The 18934-nt window shown below is 50.2% G+C and overlaps 1 protein-coding gene across 2 annotated transcripts in view; it reads left to right on the top strand.

The window, feature by feature from the left end:
• Positions 1 to 3835: 3835 nt before the first annotated feature.
• MAP3K14 (mitogen-activated protein kinase kinase kinase 14) overlaps positions 3836 to 18934 on the top strand; it is a 43956-nt gene continuing 28857 nt past the window's right edge. Inside the window, exon 1 of one of the 2 annotated variants that reach the window (XM_045489255.1) lies at positions 3836 to 3952. The gene's annotated coding sequence lies outside the window, so the exon portion shown is untranslated. The remainder of the gene's footprint in view (positions 3953 to 18934) is intronic. The other variant, XM_045489256.1, reaches the window with a different exon arrangement.

Genomic DNA, 18934 nt, shown 5'->3' with positions numbered 1-18934 from the left:
GAGTCAAGCCTTAACCCAGGGCTCCCTACGAGGGCCCCCAAGTTGGGAAGGGTATCAGAAAGGACGTCCAGGATCTGCTCTTGATAAGGTCATTTTTGCTCAGTGCCCCACAGAGACTCCCGGCCAGTCAGCTCCATCCTTTGCAGAGATGGGCACCTCTTCTCCTTACCCATGTCACCGTGGCTCCTCCTCTTCTCCAATAGGTCCATGGTTCGCCATGCCCCCGTCCATCTCCCCTGTGGTGGGAATTGGTGGAAGATGATCAGGGTCCAGGATCTGCATGCAATAGTGTACTGATAAGTGTTTAACGACCCGCTCGGGGGTAGGTAGCCCTGGCTTATCCCGTTTGCCAATTTCCACAGTGTAAACGCTCTCATCTTCTCCAATATTAAGCTACCAACATGAGGTCACTGAAGGCAGAGTAACAAACCACTGCCTGCCTCCATTCCCTCTCCTGCCTCCCCAGCCCCCCCACAAACCATCAGACTGGGTGGCAGCAATGACAGGTCCAAGCCAGGGAGGGCGGTGACAGCACCACGGCTGTGGCCCCCGTCAGGCTCCGATGGGGAAAGTAAAGCTGCCTCTTCTCTGGGAACGTTCACCTCCAGCCCCTAGTCATCTCTGATCTCAGCCTCACATCTGAGTTCTTCGCAAGTATAACTTCAGGATCTCACAGGAATTTGGGGCCTGAGATCCACAGACACTCAGATGATTCACTAGCCACTTTCTCACTAGACATGACTGGACACCGTGAACTGTGCTGACTAAGGAAATAGAAACCGGAACATAATTTCCTTCATTCCAAAGCAAACAGAAGAGGCAAAATGATCAAAGGAGCTTCGAGCAGTGTCTCACCGATGCACACAAGTCACTTAACTCTTCTACAGAACTGATGGGCAAATCGCTCCCTGAAGCCCAAAGGCTTTTTGCAGAGTCCTGCATGCAGGAGGACAGGGGCCTTGGGGCCGCACCTGGTTTGAATCCCAGCTCTTCTGTTATAGCAGAGTGACCTTGGGCAAGTCACTTCTCTCTGAGCCTCAGTTTGCTCATCAGTAAAAGAGGGTTGATGATAATAGTACCTACTCTATGGGGTTAGACTGTAAGTGTTGTCAACTGGGGGGGGGTGCAATTCTGCTTCCTTGGGGACATGTGGCAATGTCTGGAGACATTTTTTGTTGTCACAACTGGATGTGGGGGGGTGGTGAACAGAGGTGCTCATTAACATCCTACGACGCGCATGAGAGCCCTCCACGACAAAAAAGTGATCCAACGCAACCCCAAACGTCAATAGCGCCAGGTTGAGAAAGCCCACACTAGAGTGAATATTCAGGGAGGTCACCCCACGAGGCACTTAGAAGCGTCTGGTGACGTTTTTGCAAGGTCTTAAAAAAACAGAAGTCGCTATTCTTTTTGGAAGAGCACAGTTTACCCCTTTTCCAGACCTGAACCATTGGGGTAGGATGTGGAGATCCTTGAGTGCTGAGAGCCTGGCTCCCTGCTCCAGGTGTGAGTCACCCTGTAAATGTCTATTTCTTTTACTGAAAGCAGAGCTGGGGCTGCCCAAGTGACTCAAGGCTAGAAGGCTTTCCAGGTTGTTGTGACTTAACTGGCTGGGCTGGGAGGAAATAATTTTACCCTGAAGCTCTCCTTCCAAGACATGTAGGCATCTCAAGACTCAGAGATTCCAAGGCGCTCACTTGGAGTGGGTATTGTGTTGTTCCTCACTTCACAGCCCCCCGGACACAGCGGGGCTTGGAAAGGCCTGAGAAAGGTGGCCGAAACCACGAAGCCCTGCTTGTCCCAAATGCCCTCCTCACTGGTCTGTAGCAGTTTGTTCCTCGCTGCAACCTGATGTGAATTTCCTTTATGGGAGTTGCAACTTGGGGTCAAGCCGTCACTTTCTCCCACTAACGCACACTAGGGTTAGTGGATAGATTCTAAGACAGATCATCTTGACGGGGTGGGTAGGTACATGCAGGGGACCCCAAATCAAAGAAGTGTCAAGGCGAGCTGGGGAAAGTATGTGGGCATTGGGTGTCTTAAAGCAACGATGGCAAGCCAGGGAGCGTCTGCAGACTCTGGGCCTGTGCCCACGTCTTTCCTGAGAAGTGGTGTGCCCAGAGGCAAGTAGGTGGTGGGAGAGGCAAGATACCAAGGTGTAAACCACCATCTGGCCACGCTCTGCCTCTCCCAGAGTGACTGAAATGAAAAACCCTGGGGTTGGAAGGAATTTTAGGGGCCCCCAGCTTCTCTCTTGCCCTCCATCTCCCAAGCTGGCCAGTGGCAGAACCAATTATACAGCAGACGGCGCCCAGCTCCAAAGCATGGGCATTACTGAGGACCACAGTTTCAAATGCTTCAGGGGCGACAAGGATGACTGACATAAGCTAAGTGGCTGGGTGTAAGACAACACAGGCAGAGGCTGTGAGGAACTGCTCTAAGGCATTTAAATTAAAAAACAAAACAAAACAAAACAAAGCATTCCGCCAGCCAAACAAAACGTATCTGTGGCCTGAGTGAGTGGGTGAGGCCCTTAGGTTGCGAGTTTTTGACCCCTGGCCTCCGGTAACCCCCAACAACACGGACCTCCAAAAATAGGCTCTGAGCTACCACAGACCGCCTGAAAACGACAGCTCCTGGGGTCTTTGTTCTAACACTTCCAGAGATGGCATGATCCTTGCTTCCCAAGATGACCTCAGATTGGACCTGCCTGATCCCACCACTGGATTGTTACCAGACCTGCCTGCTGTGGACCACTGAAGGAGGTGGGGTGCCCGGATAGGGGTGGATCTTTTATTTTGCAAACTTTTTTTTTAAGTTTGTAATTTTTTATTACAAATAAAATACAAGCTCACGGTGGAAACACTGGAAAACACAGGCAAAGGTTAGAAAAGAAAAAAATACCCCTACCTCCCTAACCACTCCCCACTCCCCATTCAGAAAGCACTGTTGACACCTTGGAGCATATTCAGATTCCAGGTCCTTTTCTTGCACAGGTAACGTTCCAGTCTTCTCTCTGGCTCTGTAACCTGTAAACCCAGCGAGGAGATGCTTCGCGCAGCGCTCTCACCACGCTGCTTCCTGGCTGTAGAAAGGGGTTGCACCACTCCATCAGCAAGCTCTCCTCAGGCCTGGATTTCAACACGTCCTGGATCCAGATCCAGGCCTGGATCTGACCCATGAAGGGCCTAGGCTTCCCAATCTTCTCAAGGTAAGGCATCAGAACCTGTCTTACTCGTCCTCAGGGAGTCTACAGCGCGGGGCACACAGTAAGTGCTCAATAAAAGTGTTTCTACTCCTCCCCGCTCCCCCGCCCAACCACCACACCGAGGCTAATTGCAAAGAGGAAGCAGAACCAGACCCAGGAGCAAGAGCGCCTCGTCGTCTCCAAGGTAACCTTAGTCCGAGGCCTAGGGGGCCCACGCATGCGCACACTCGCCCTTCCTTCCCGTAATGTCCAGAAGCACGCAACCCGTAAAAAGACTGCCAGAAGCCCAGCGCGCATGTGCGGTTGCACCAACACCCCGGCCGCCTCCGCCTTCTGTCAATCTGTCCGCCTGGCAATCTCTGCTCTATAAACACTGTCCGGAAATAGTGCCCATTTCTGGAAACAGGGCCTTGTTAGCCAATCGTTGCTAGGGGGCCGTATGACGGGGCGAGACGTCTCATTGGTTAGACTGGAGGAATGGGCGGGGCCAAAGGCGGAGGTGCGGCCAAAGCAAGGAGGCGCGAAGCAGGACGAATCTGCAGCCGCTGGGGGAGGCGTGGCCCCGGGGGCGGCCTGGAAGGCGGTGGAGGGGGGGGAGGGGCCCGAGGCGGTGGCGGGGGGCGGGGCCCGAGGCCGGGGCGGGGCGACCGTGGTCCCGGAGCACAGCGGTCGGCGGCCGACGGCGGGAGACCGCGGGCGAGGGGAGCGCGACACTCGCTGGTTGGGGAGATCGGCGCTCAGCCGGTAGGTGACTGAACGGGATCCCGGGACCCCGAGCGGGGCGCCGAGGGAACGGCGGGGAAGAATCACCCCACAGCCCGGGGTCGGGCCGCGACCTGGCCCGCCGCCCGGAATGGTGGGGGTCCGCGGCGCGGACGGTCGGAGCCACTCGCGCGCGAGCCCCCGGCGGCCGGCCGCCGGCCCTCGCTTCGCACCACGCTGCCAGGGCCACGGTCGCACGCTGCGCTCGTCTCGCACCCCCGCAGGCCGCACGCTCGCCGAGAGCGCGCATAGGGGCGCCTTGCTTCCCCTTCCCCAACGCAACGCCCCCATTGCCCCCGCGTTCAGCCTCCCCTGCCGCCAAGCCCCCCCCTCCTACTCTTCTCCCTGGGTGCCCGCAGGGTGGGGGTTCGCCTCGGCTCGGGACGGAAGGTGGCGGATGCATAAGCGCCCCGGATCTGTGCGTCCTCTCACCTGCTGTGGCCGTGAAGCCCTCGGCCTTCCCTTGGGAAGTTCTCGGGTCACACCCCGAAGCGGGGAGAAGGAGCGGAGCTTGCCCTTGGCACCCGGTGGGGCAATGCTGGCCACTCTCGGCATCCTTTCTCACCCTGACCCTTCTGTGATTCCGCTACGCTCAGGACTTTATCCGGGTCCGGTATAATGTTCCCATCTTGGAAGCCCACCAGGCACCGGGTAGAGAGAGGCCGCTTGTAGAGTGCAGTCTCACCTGCCCAGAAGCCTCCTTGGTGCTGGGCAACTTCAGAAGTGCTTCCCTCCTAAATAGAGTTAAAACTGTTGCTTTCGGTCTCGAACGGTGTGCTGGGGAAGTAGTGTGGGGAGCAGAGGATAAGCAGAGAAAAGGTACAGAAATCAGGGGTAGAAGTGGCAGGATTATTTTTAACTGGAGGCGGTGAACACCAGTGGCTTGTTAAGGAGTCTAAGCCAACGAAGTTAAACGGTGAGAAATGGGGCCCGCTACAGACGAGCAGTCTGAAGTTCATTCCAGGAAAAATGTTGAAAACCGCTTGACTAGAAACACAGTCTCTGAAAGATTAGAGGGAGATAGTATCTTAACATTAGTGATGTGTTTTTTACTTAGTGTCTTCATACCTGTAACCTCCATTTTCCTTCAGACATCTGCAGGAAGACATAGACCGTATTGTCCTGTTTCATAGGTGAGGCACCTGGGGCGGGTGGGGGTGGGTGGGTAGTAATATATTTTGCCTAATGCGTTCTAGCCAGGACTCAGGGTGAGAGGCCTGGGCCACTGGAGTCTTACCAGGGTTCCTTGCCCTGGACCAGGACCACATTATGGGACTTGCTTGCAGGAAGAAGGGAGAAGTCTGGCGTGGTATTTATGCTCTTGCCGTGAGAGGACAGGTGCTTGGCTTGCTTCCGATGTATTCGGATTTACTGTTGGTGTTTTTTAAGTGATGTCAAAGTCAGTTCCTTGGGTGTGGTGATGCCAGACCTCTCTCTGACACCTTTAAGACATCCTCGTTTATTTTGAAGGGTGTGGTGAACTTCTCAGAAGGCCTCAAAATAAAAGTAACTTTAGAAATACGTACCCAGGTGTATGTTCCAACACTTTTGTAAAATCAGACAGCAACAAGCTGCCAACCTTTAGATCATCTTCTGACTGCTTTCAGATTATAAGGAGCCATTCTGAAGGGGGTTTTTTGCCCCTGGTATTGTCTGTTAGGGTTTGTGGGAGCGGCACCACAGACAGAGACCCTGCCAAATGAGCCTTCATCTATTAAACAAAAATGTCTGGTTGGCCGTTTCGCCTCAACAGATGGAGGTTTGGTTCCTCATTTTGGTTCTCCTGTTGAACACTGACTCCTTTGTGATCTGCTTGGAGTGTTTATATATCATTTAATGTTGAGAAGCAGGCTGGGCCCTGATTGGTTGTCCAACTCCGGGCAACTCTTGTGATCCTTTTGGTTCATGATAACAGTTCATCCCGGCCAAGGTCTGGTGAGAGATCTGTAGAGATGGGAAAGACAAAGCTTCATCCAGCATTGTTTTCTTCGTTGTTGGCACCCCCTTAAGAGGGCTCTATCACTTTGGCCTGTGAAGTCACTTTTCATTTCCTATTTTTTTTCCTGTCTCCGCGGACAGCACACGAGCTTTTCGAACAGGTCTGCCTGCCTTGATGAAGAGCTGACAGATTCATATCAGTTGGCTTGACCAATGTTCTTTCCGGGAGGATAGTTAAGAAATCGTGGAAGCAAATTCAGTCCTACGTGAAAAGTATAAGTCAGCTTGATACTCTCATAGGCAGCTTGTTTGTACCAAAGGCTTCCATCATCTCAAAGCTGTTTTTTTTTTTTTCCTGGCAAAAGGTTAAAATGCAACTAAAATTCTGCTTTCGTGATTAATAAGTCACTACCGCAGTTGTGTCTGATGCTTCCTGTTTGCCCCATTTTAGTATTTCAGTTAAACTGGAAACATCTGAGCACAATGGGCACTTTTGATGGCACCGGTGTGAAATTGGCGGGAAGGGAGACCATTCCATGTCCGTGGATTTGGGGAACTCGAAGGATAGGCCGGGCCCTCTGGCCTGTGCACACCACACCGCGACTCGACTCGGAGGGAAAGGAGTGGAGGCTGGGCCCTCTCAAGGGGGTGGAGCGAGCGTTAGAAGTGATGCACGTGTGAAGGCTTATGCATTTACTTGGTGGTGCTGACTGAAATGTTGAAAGCAGTAGATCAGAAATAGAAGGCTAAACATAGGGCAACTTGGGTAGTAGAACATTTCAGTCGAGCTGAGTGAGACACCGACGTACGTTGGGCGGACGGTCGTTAGTTCGGGGCTTGTCTTCCACACCTGAGTGGCACTACGGAGAAAAGCCATTTTCCCTTCGGTGGCCTGTGTGTCCTTCTTTGTGTTCTAGTTGAACGGGTCCTCCTCCCGGCTTGCTGTCTTATGGCTTTTAATCGCTTGCTGTCTTACGGCTTTTAAATCCCTTAAAATTATATGGCATGAAGAGTAATGGCACGTTGTAGCCATTTTTTTGTACTTTTTTTTTACACTTCTACTTTGTCAAGAAAGGCAGGGCCGAAGATCAGGAAAGGGAAGCCTCCTAAGGAGAAATAGGGCACACAAGATTCTTCAGGAGAGCACCGTCATGCCCAGAAGCTAAACACACGTTTCTTAACATCTGTTTCACTGCTTTTTCTACTAACTTACTCGGGATAAGTTGGGGGGTTTTTTTCCCCCCAAACATGCCAATTTTGAATGTGACTACACCGGGGTAGCTGCTGTGTTTCTCTGTTTATGCTAAAATAGTAATGAGTGTCGTTGACAGCGATCGAGTGGCATTGGTTATTCACAATTGCTGGTTACTAAAAGGCTGACCGAGGACTAGCACGTTCTCTGGACGAGTCTACTTGTCTTCATTTTGCAGATGGCAGAAATTAGGGCCGAGTAGTCAGGTGATTTGGCCCGAGGAATAGAGCAAGTCTGGTGGTGTCTCCGGGGTCACATGTGGGGGTTGGGGCTGTCATGTCAGACAGACCTGGGTCAGGTCCAGCTCTGCCACGGTCTGCCCGTGTGACTCAGGCAAATCACTTCGCTTCTCCAAGCACTGGGTGCCTCATCTATACATGGGATCAGAAATACTTCACGGGGTTGTTTTGAGTAGAAAATGAGAGCATCTGTGCAAAGTGCTGAGCTCCGTGCCTGGCGCGTAGTAAGCCGCGGGACACAGTGGCTTAGCAGTAGTGGTAGTTGCCTTTTCTTCTGGAAGATAATGTCAAGAAGGGTCAGACTGCCTGACAGGGCAGAGTCATTTTCTCAGTAGGACCTCCGGGGGATGTTTCTTCTGGGCAGAGGTTTTAGCTGTCACGTTCTCCCCATCTTATACTAGATACTGTCCTCACCACCCTCCAAAGGAGCCTACAGAGGCCCAGGCTCTGCCCGATCAGAGTGGGGGATCCTAGACCTAGGCCAGCCTCGGCCCTCCCAGGACTCTGAGCCAGAAGCAGGGCTGGGCCTTTCTTTCTAGGCCTCCCTTGTGTCCCCCGTGTGGTGCAGCGGGTCCCCGCCTTGACTCGAGATGAAAAGTAGGAAAATGCCGTATAGAACATAAGTCAACAAGGACTTGTTCTCTGTTTGAGGGACTCAAAGGGAAATTTTGGTTCCGAAGAAAGAGGGCTCCTGGGTTGGGTCAGTCGGTTAAGCGTCCAACTCTTGGTTTCGGCTCATGATCCCACGGTTGGTGAGATCGAGCCCCGTGTCCGGCTCTGCACTGACATCTCGGAGCCTGCTTGGGATTCTCTCTCTCTCCCTCTCTGTCTCGGCCCCTCCCCGGTTCACGCTCTCTCTCCCTCTCGAAATAAATAAATATTTAAAGAATGAGAAGTCACCCAAGGGGGAAAAAAGTTTCACGTTACATTTTAAATTCTTTTTTCCTCTTCTTGATACAAAACAAAAATATAGGCTCCCACCAGGCTGACGTTCCCTTTAAATAACATTTTGTTTTCTCTTGGGGAAGCTGCCTTCATGGCCAGAGTCATTTCTAAAGTGAACCTAGTTTTTAGAAAAAATAGATCACCGGATGTCAAGCCTCATGTGGAGCTCAGTTCAGATGAAAATGAAACCAGCAGGCCCGGAGTGGTAGCCCCACACTTGACTTCAGGCCGGAGGTGAGAGGCAGCGTGTCTGGACCCGGCTCACTAACTGGTCGGCCCCACAGAATGCATTTGATAGGTGCCTTAGTCATTTTCCAGGCAGCTTTGCTTAGGTGAGCAGAGCACTTTCTCCAGAAGGTGAGTCACCCATGCAGGGGTGTAGGTGACAGGCGACTTATTCCCCAGCACAGTCGCAGAGGAAGTCTTGAGCAGACCTTGTCAGAGAAGCTCTCTGCCACGGGGCACCTGGCCGGCTCCGTCGGAAGAGCGTGCGACTCTCGATCTTGGGGTCATGAGTTCGAGCCCCTCGTTGGGTGTAGAGATTACTAAAAAAAAAAAAAAAAAAAAAAGTGTGTGTGTGTGTGTGTGTGTATATATATATATATACACACACACACACACTTTATAAAAGAAGAAGAGACAGCTCTTTGTCAGAAATCACTTTCATTTCAGCAGAAGGGCTTTGGAGGCAGGGGTTGGAGCCAAGGCTTGCCAACCGACAGATAGATGGATCCCCTGACTGGGGGGGGGGGGGGGAAGGGTTAAGGGGGGTCATGTGAACAAGGCACAGAGCCCAGATCAGCAGTGTCACTGCACTCCTGAGTCCTGCCACCTTGAGGGTGGAAAATGGCCCACTTCCAGTGACAGTCAGCAAAGAAGCTGGAGGGGAGCTTTGGCTCCAGGGAGCTGGGAAACCCCTTGGCAAAGAGCAGAGAGATGCAAACCATACTTTGGTGTGAAAGACCTTTTGGGGAACCCTTTTCTACCTGCCTCTCTTTTTGCCACCTGAGTTGGAAGGCTCTAAAGAGCTGCGGTGATCAAGAAGGCTAGATTCAACCCTGGACTTCAGAACACTGTCATTCCAAGCCCACTGCCACCTCAGTTATCGACACTTCCGGGACCAGCGTTTGGGCCCAGAAAGAAGGAGCAGAGGAAAGTCCTGAGACACCCCTGCCAGCCAGTTTCTGGTTCCTATGGCTTCTGTTCACCCTCTCAGCACTAAGGCCATGACCAGGTATCCATCAAGACAAGGTTTGTTCAGACTCTCTGTTCTAGACCAGTGTGGTTGGTATTCAGCTTGACTGCTGATCAGGGACATCTGTAGGCAATGTCCACGGTTAGCCTCAAAGTGGCCTTGACTTTATTGAAGCCTTCAGGGGGAAAACTAGTATTACCTTGCAAGTGGTCACAGACTCCACCTCAGCCCCATCTGCACACCCCATCAATCTGAACTAGCCAGCCCTCACTTCAGGCAGGCATGGCTAAGTGACCTTTAGGCCTCAAGCACTGTGTCAAGAAAGAGCTATTAGAATTACAGCCTAGAAATGATCATTATCATTTACATTCTCCCCTATTTTTCTTTATTTAAAAAAAATGATTTTTATTTTTATTTATTCATTTGGAGAAAGAGAGAGCAAGCAACCGGGGGCGGGAGGGGGGGTGGCAGAGAGAGAACTCCAAGCAGGCTTCTCGCTGTCAGCACGGAGCCTGATGCGGGGCTCCAACCCGTGAACCGCGAGATCATGAGCTGAGCTGAAACCGAGAGTCAGATGCGTAACCGCCAGAGCCATCCAGGCACCCCTCCCCTATTTTTCTTAAGGTTTATTTATTTATTTTTGACAGAGAGAAAGCACGCAAGCAGGGGAGGGGCGGAGAGAGAGAATCCCAAGCAGGCTCTGTACTGTCAGCTTAGAGCCCGATTCAGGGCTCCGGCTCACGAACTGGGAGATCATGACCTGATCCAAAACCAAGAGTCGGACACTTAACCGACTGAGCCACCCGGGCGCCCTACATTCTCCCCCATTTTACAAAAGAGAAAACTGTGGCCCAAGGAAACAGAGTTGCCTAAGGCCACACAGCCAGTTAATGGCAGTATCTGAACTAAAGCCCAGGCTCTTTTCACTATGCTGTGCTGCGACCACGGAACAGAGGAACTGCTCCCGGGGTAGGAATTGTACTTTTTCACTAGTTCCTCCTTTATTCCCCCACCTTGGCCCCATGCCTCTCAGCCTTTCTGCAAGCTCTGCCAGACCTGGGAGGGGTGGAGCCAGAACGGCAGCTGCTGTGGGTCTAAGAAAAAGTCAACAGAAAGCTATTCATTTGATACTCTCTTATACCACGAAGTTTGTGTAACCAAAAGGAGGTCAAGGTTGATAAGAAAATACAAGTCTGGGCAGGGTTACCCGGAAGTCTCAAAGGTTGCTTGCACCTTTAAGGTACCTTCCTACCTCCCCAAGCAGTATCTTACCCAAAGTGGGTGTTCAGTTACTATTAATGACTGATTGCGAGGGGACAAAGCCATGGGGCACCAAGAAGCCCTTCTGTATCTTTCCGCCGTGAAGAAGAGACATGTCGCCCGTGGCATGCAGGTGGCCGGGAAAGCCAGAGCAGTCGGATGTCATTCCAGCTGGATGCCTCCAGCAACTCTCAGCAAAGAAGCTCTTCCTCATGGGCAGAGCATGATGTCGGATCAGGATGGTGGCCCCTGTAAGTGCAAAGAGCCGTTGTGTCTGCGATTAACCGCCCACCTGATGCTCTCATTGATGTGTCCTTTTACTGGGCCAGAATTTGCCAGTACTCCTAGGTCTGCTGGTCAATACCAGGGATGACCTGGGGTGGGAGGGGTAGGAGGAAAGGGGGCCTTAGCCAGCCTCAGATGAGGATGCCATTACCAGTTAAGATTAGAAATGGACTTCTTTGGCCCAAGAAGTGAGTTGGATGAACCAGGCTTCTTGAGCCCATGCTCAGTAGTCCCAGCTGGTAGGTGCTGTACTTTGAGAGGCAGGAATAGCTTTACAGAGATAAATGTAAAAGGCGGAGATTTGTGTATGTACTACCTCCTAGCGAGCATATGTGCACACATCGGAGCCCAGATGGATATTGTCCAGTTCAGAAGGGTCACCTTCTCAAAGACTTGGAAATCATTGGGTCTCAAGGTCAGCATTTAGGAAAGGGGACAAGGGCGGCTCAGGACCCAGTTTGCATGACACCTCCTTGTACCCCTGTATAGTCAGAATACAGGCACCGTGCTGGGGCACCTGCGTGGCTCAGTCGGTTAAGCGTCCGACTTCAGCTCAGGTCACGATCTCACAGTTCATGGCTTCGAGCCCCTGCGTCGGGCTCTGTGCTGACAGCTCGGAGCCTGGAGCCTGCTTCGGATTCTGTGTCTCCCTCTCTCTCTGCCCCTCCCCTGCTCGCACTCTGTCTCTCTCTCTCTCAAAAATAAATAAACGTTAAAAACTTTTAAAGAAAAAAAGAAAGAATATAAGCACCGTGCCGTGACCCCTGGTATAGGGAGCTGTCTCTGCCCCTTCCGGCTCACCGAATGAATGGCCGGTCTGGACACTCAGACACTAGGCTGGCCAGACTCTTGGAGCCGAGGCACCAGGTTATTCTTCAGGAGCGCATCAGTCACCCTTTCGGTGAGTGCTTGCCAAGAATGTCACGGTTGTAGGCTCTGGCAGGTGCTAGAATATAGAAACGAGGATAACTGAGGTGCTGCCTTCGAGGAGCTCACTGTGGTGGGGACGGGGCGGGAGGAGACAGACCTTGCAGGTGCTAAATAATGAACCATGACTGAGGAGGCTGGAGAGGAGCCAGGAAGACGTGGTGGCCCGAGGACCCTCCTTGTCCTGCGGGGCCCGGTACGGTCACACACACAGCTCCTCGGAGGCAAGGAGCGCCGCCTCCCATTCTGCCGGTGTCCGGATGGGAACACCCTCAGCATTTCTCATCTTGGGCTCTTGTACCACTTGTCAGCCTGGAAAAGGAGCTTGAGAACAATCTGGAAACCTCAGCACTCTGGGAGAAAGGAGCATAGTTGCAGAGGCGTATGGCAGTCAGGAGAAATGTGTGCTTGCACATGGCTCAGAGCAGAAGCAGACCACAGAGAGCCAGCTATTAAAGACGTGGCTGACTTATCCCAGCCTTCCAGGCTGGAATAGAGAAGGCGGTGACACAGTGACCGATCCTATGTGCTTGGTGCCACTCCGACACAGGTTCGTAGGCAGATGATTCAAAGCCTGACCCATGACAGTGCTTCTTAATAACCAAGTTCAGCATTCCAGAAAAGCCTTTCCAGGGTTACGACGGTGAAAGCCTCGTGAGGGCAAGGACCTTGTCTGTCTTGGTCACCGTGGCATCTTTTGGCCAGCACAGCACCTGGAGAATGGGAACCACTGGCTAAGTATTTGTGGTCAAGTGGAAGTACAGGAGTAGCATCCATATTCCTCCTTCTAGGCCCTGACGGCCTGAGAGAGCTACGGGCTATTCACGGTTTCCCCTCCTTTACCAAGGATTACTCTGAGAGCCTCTGGAATATTCCCCGTTATCCCACAAGTCCCAAGCCTTTCTTCCCTTCCCAGAGGAGGGCAAGAATGTGACTGTATTATAAAGGGCTGTATTATAAACGGATGCGTCAAAGTCACCTTTGCCGCTCATGTCCTCAAGTCGTCCCTCAGGCCAGTCGGCCAAAGGGTATGGTATGGCAGCATCTGAAATGAAGCCATGGGCAGGGTTCCACTGCCACGGTGCTTCCTTCCATTAACCCCCGCGCGTTGGAAGTCTTCTGTGGAAAGCCAAGTTGTTTGGGTTTCTTGTTTATTCTAAGGTTCCTCAAACTAGTTCCTCAATTTCAAAACCAGTCACCAGTGACTACAACGAACTTGGAGCCTCCTCCCTTACAGGGAGGCTGAGCCTGTCTTTCTCCATCTGCTCTGAATTCCAGGTAGACCCTGCTCGAAGCCAGTGCCACTTGGGAAAACCAGAGACAAACCCAGAGAGGAGGGGAATAAGTGGTTGTATTTCAGTGGGATTAACCGTAGCCCAGGGAACTGCTCCCTTGCTCAGAATCCAATTCAAAAGGTTAAACAAGGAGAGCTGTTTTTCACAACCAAATGTTGCTTGTAATGATGACCTCAAGGCTTGGCAAGATCCAGAAGTGCATTTTGACTCATCAAAAGAAAGCTGATGGTGTTTGGCATGATTCTGGTGTCGGGGGCAGTTTATGGCACTGTAATCTTTGGAAATTGATCATTACCGAATGGTATCCCCTGCAGGCCCCCTTAATCAAAATGTTTAAATACACAAAATACCCCCACAGAACACACTTGAAATTTTTTTTACACAACATACATTAAAAATTCCTTGCCAGTTTAGTGTATAAAATGAGGCGTGCGTGTGGTTGGGGTTTTTTTTTTTTTTTTTTTTCCCTCTTCAATGCTACTCCCCTCCCCCAACGTTCTCCTGCATACCAATTCCATAATTGTCTGTGTGGGTCAGTGAGGCCCCAGTGGCATCTTCGATCCGCCATTGGCTCTCCTCCTGCAAAGGATTCAAAAGTTGAATTGAAAATGCCATTGTAACACTTCTTTTAAAGCGTCTACAATGCTCTTTATCAGGGGCCTGGAGGACAAGGTACTGGCCGTGTCTATGAAGACGGTAGCTGTTAAGAAAAAAACAACCTAGGGGCGCCTGGGTGGCTCATTGGGTTAAGTGATCCACTCTTGATTTTTTTGGCTCAGGTCAGGGCCCCTCCCTGGGGTTTGCTTGAGATTCTCTTTCCTGCTCCCTCTGTCCCCCACCCCCCTTCAACAACAACCACAAAAATAACCAAAGAACCAAACCAATAACAACAACCAAAGCGAAATAGCCTGGGGCCAGGTTTTCTCAAATGAATGGCTGGAGCACCTGGGTGGCTCAGTCGCTTCATTTTGGCTCAGTTCACAATCTCACGGTTCGTGGGTTCGAGCCCCGCTTCTGGCTCTGTGCTGAGCACAGAGCCTGCTTGAGATTCTCTCCCTCTCCCTGTCTCTCTCTTTCTCTCTCTTTGTCTCTCTCTCAATAAATAAACATTTAAAAACATAAAGTGAATAGCAGATCTGAACTTTGTCATAGAATGGGTCCTTGTGACGGGCCCAGGTATGTATTAGCTGATACCTGTGCTGGGCGTGGGTGGGCTAGGGAACGAACACAAGCCTGCCACATGTCTTGCTCCCCCATCACCGTTTCAAGTGTCTTTTTTCCAGAACGTCGGCCAACTGCGTTTATGCTCCCTAATTGAGATGCTTCCTCCTGGGTCAGTCCCTGGGTTTCTCACTAACAGACCTTTGGCTTGTGGCTGCTTCTGTGTGGGGGGTCTCAATTCTTTTTTTTTTTTTTTTAATGTTTATTTATTTTTGAGATAGAGAGAGACAGAGCATGAACAGGGGAGGGTCAGAGAGAGAGGGAGACACAGAACCTGAAGCAGGCTCCAGGCTCTGAGCTGTCAGCACAGAGCCCGACGCGGGGCTCGAACTCACGGACCGTGAGGTCATGACCTGAGTCGAAGTCGGCCGCTTAACCGACTGAGCCACCCAGGCGCCCCCCAATTCTTAAAGCTTAGATCATTTGAAAATAGGGCATCATGGTTAAGAGTATGTACTTTTTGACAAGAGTCCTGTGTACAAATCCCGCTTCTGCCACTTCCTTGCAGAGTAGCCTTACACTGATCTCTTGACCCCCTGAGCCTCAGTGTCTTCCCCCACATAAAGGGGACAATATTAGCGCCTTGTTCACAGCCTTACTGTGAGGGCCCAAGAAATAGTACGTGCGTTACCTGATAGGTAGCATGCAATAATAGCTGCCATTATTATTTTTATTATTATTGACAACCGGCGAGTAATTAATGTGTATACACATAGCAGCAGCTTGTTGAAAACACTTGAAGATGTCCACAGGATGGCTAATTTCAGCGTGAGCTGCCCAGGAATTCTGGGTCCCGGGTTCATTACGCACCGCCCACAGCTCGTGCCTTAGTGCATTCAGAGCTGAGGCACGGCCAGCAGAGAAAGAAGCTGGAAGGCACGTTTCGAAAGCACTTCAAAGAACATCCCCCTGGTAGGTTGGCCTTTCCTGGCTGACTGCTTCTGCCCTGTGGTCTCAGGATTCTCCCCTCCTATTCTGACAGCATCTGTTCCAGACCTTCCTCCTGATACTAAGGCTGCTGGCTAGAGGCTTTGCAAGGTAGATTTCAGCGCTGCAGAGGCAAGGGCTTTCAGACAACTGGTACTTCCAGGCCCAGAAGGGCCTGCTCATCTTGGGACAGCTTCCTTCTGACTGGAGGCTTTGCTCACGTTTATAGAGCACCCGCTTATTCCAGGCAGTTTTGGGCATTTAGAGATTGCTTCTTGCGTTTAATTGGCCTGTAAAATCCTGTTGTTTTTGTTTGAGCATCCCTGTTTTACAGATGAGACATCCGAGTCTCAGAGTAAGTGATCTGCACCTGGTCACACACCAGAGTGGTAGAGGCTCCAGTTCAAACTCGGATCTTTTGACTCCAAGGCCACCCTGTTAATGTAGCTAAGATGGCCGTCCTCAGGATTATTAAGTGATACCTTGGAATAAAAGACCTCCAAAGGCCCTCTGATCCCAAGATCGTTGTGTGATTGCTTTATCATTTATTTATCCAGCCATCCATTCTCACCAACTAGATTATAAGCACCTTGAAGGCAAGGATAGCATCTTTCTAGTAAATAGCTGATATAACGTTTGGGAACCCACCTGTCCCGGACTGATCGATGCTGCCTACTTTTCTGACACATAGAAATGAGAAAAGAGCAAGCCCAGGATAAAAAGGGTCACCCAGAGATTCCAGCCCCAGATATTTACCACCCAGAATTAACCTATACAAGTGCACAAAGAAGTAAATAAACAGTTGCAGGGGGAGTGGTTTTGTTTTTCGGTTTTTGGGTTTTTTGCGGTATTACTTACAAGAGTGAAATGTTGGGAACGATGTGTAAGTCCATCCGTAGAGGAATAGATGAAGAAATGGTGGTATATTTATACCATAGAATCTTATGGAGCCATTAAAAAAAAATGAGAGAGGGGCGCCTGGGTGGCTCAGTCGGTTGAGCGTCCGACTTCAGCTCAGATCATGATCTCACAGCTCGTGAGTTCGAGCCCCATGTCGGGCTCTGTGCTCACAGCTCAGAAGCCTGGAGTCTGCTTCAGATTCTGTGCCTCCCTCTCTCTCTGCCCCAACCCACTTGCATTCTGTCTCTGTCTCTCTCAAAAATAAACATCAAAAAAAATTTTTTTTTAAATGAGAGAGATCTAACATACACTGAAATGTAACAGTATCCATAATCTATTGTTAAGTGAAAGATGTGACTTGTACAATATTATGTATGTTGGGGTGCCTGGGTGGCTCAGTCAGTCAAGCATCCGACTTTGGCTCAGGTCATAATCTCACAGTTGTGGGTTCGAGCCCCACATCAGGCTCTGTGCTGACAGCTCAGAGCCTGGACCCTGGTTTGGATTCTGTCTCCCTCTCTCTCTTCCCCTCCCCCAGCTCACACTCTGTCTCTCAAAAATTAATAAACGTTAAAAAAAATTAGAATATTGTGTATGTATAAGCCTATGTTTCTTTTAAAACCAGTCCCAAACTCTATGTTTGTACATGAATGCTAATGGACCTAGAAGGATTTATACCAAATGTAAGGGTTTCTTACGTTGTAGGGAGGAGGCAATGGGGCAAAGCTTGCTTTCTTGCTTTCTTTCTTCCTTTCTTTCTCTATATACTTTGTATGGTTGAAATTTGCACAGTGAACAAGTATTACTTTTGTATTTGAAAACAAAATATAGATTAAAAAAAAAAAAAAGAAAAAGAAACCGGGTCAGATATTACATCAGGAAGGTAGGAGAGATTAGCCAGAACAACTTGCCTTCTTTGGGTTTCCCAGACTGAGCCCACCCCTCAGGTCCCACCCTTGACGTAAGCAGGGAAGGAGGGGCTGGTGGCTTTCTGTCTGGTCCAGGGCCGCTGTGTGTCCCCTTGTCTGTGGGGCCACTTGTGCGCACAGTGTTTCTTCCATCCAGCACTAACACAGCCTCAGCTTCTGCAACGCTTGTCTCCCATGACTATAAATAAAAGCAGGGAAGCAGTGGTCATCAGAGCTGAGGACGGCTGACAGCGCCACCTTCTACTGCTTGAGTCATAACTGATAAAACCCACAGTCCCCATCGGGAAACAAGAAAGAGAGAAGAATGAAAACCAAAACCAGAAGGACGGGCTTGCCCGTCTCCAGCCTTCTGTGTTAGTAGCCGTGCTCCCAGAACTCACTGACGGGACCACCGAGATTCTGGTGAGGTTTCCACTGGGGGCAGGAGGCAGCCATCACGTATTTATGAAGTCCCCCTCACAAACATGGGCCAGAATGCCTCTTAAATTCTTATCCCATACCAAGAGACCCTTTTCTAGTCATAGCTTGTTTTTGTTATACAAAGTAATACTCCCCAGAGGACATCTCTGGTGGGACATACAAGAAACCACTAACTGGGATCCCCTCAGAGGGATGGGGGAAGGGTGAGAAGGACTTACACTTTTCACTGTATATCTTTTCTGTTTCGTTTTTTTTTTTTAATGACTTGGAAACATTATCTGTTAAAAAATGAAAACAGAGGGGCGCCTGCTGGCTCCGTCGGTTAAGCGTCCAACTCTTGGTTTCAGCTCAGGTCATGGTCTCACAGTTTGTGAGTTCAGTCCCCTGCTTGGGGTCTCTCTCTCTCTCTCTCTCTCTCTGTCCCTCCCCCACTCACTCTTTCTGTCTCTCTTGAAATAAATAAATCAACTTAAAAAAATTTTTTTAGTTAAAAAAAATGAAAACAGAAAAGTAATACATGATTGTTGAAAAAAAGTGGAAAAATTAAAAAAGTTGAAAAAAAATCAAAACGCCACTAAACACCAAGAGAGAGCTGTTGCCGCGTGTCTATGCTAAGTGTCTGCATTTTCATAAAGGTTGATGTAATACGTGGACGGACACATGCTAGGCGGGGTCATACTTTAGATATGATTCTGAATCCTTTCTCTGTTACTTCTGCGTTCCATTGGCATTGTTCCCTATAGTTAAAAACTATTTGTAAACATTATTAATGGCTGTACCATCATTTATTTAATAATTATCCTCCCCCTGTCATTAGACCCTTTTGTTCCAGTTTTACCATAAAACACCCTGAGCGTCTCTGATTTGGCACCTTTTTCCATATTTCTGTTTGCTCCATACCTAGACACAATTCTTTGAGTTGTGCGCACGAGAAATGGCTGTCTTCTCTTGGTGTAAGGGTTTCTCATTTCCAGAGTGTTTCATCTGCATTATTTCATTTGATGAGTAAAGAGTGTGAGAGTGTGGGGCGCCTGGGTGGCTCAGTGGGTTAATCATCCAACTCCTGATTTCTGCCCAGGTCATGATCTCACAGTTTCGTGGGTTCGAGCCCCGCAGGCCCACGCCAAGCCTGCTTGGGATTTTCCCTCTCTCCCTCTCTCTCTGCCCCTGCCCTGCTTGCACTGTCTCTGTCTCTCTCAAAATAAATAAACTGAAAAAAAAAAAAAAGAAG

The sequence above is a fragment of the Leopardus geoffroyi genome, chromosome E1 (assembly GCF_018350155.1).
Source record: "Leopardus geoffroyi isolate Oge1 chromosome E1, O.geoffroyi_Oge1_pat1.0, whole genome shotgun sequence".
Classification (NCBI taxonomy): Eukaryota; Metazoa; Chordata; class Mammalia; order Carnivora; family Felidae; genus Leopardus; species Leopardus geoffroyi.
Note: the sequence above shows the minus strand (reverse complement) of the source record. Positions and strands in the feature narration are given on the sequence as shown.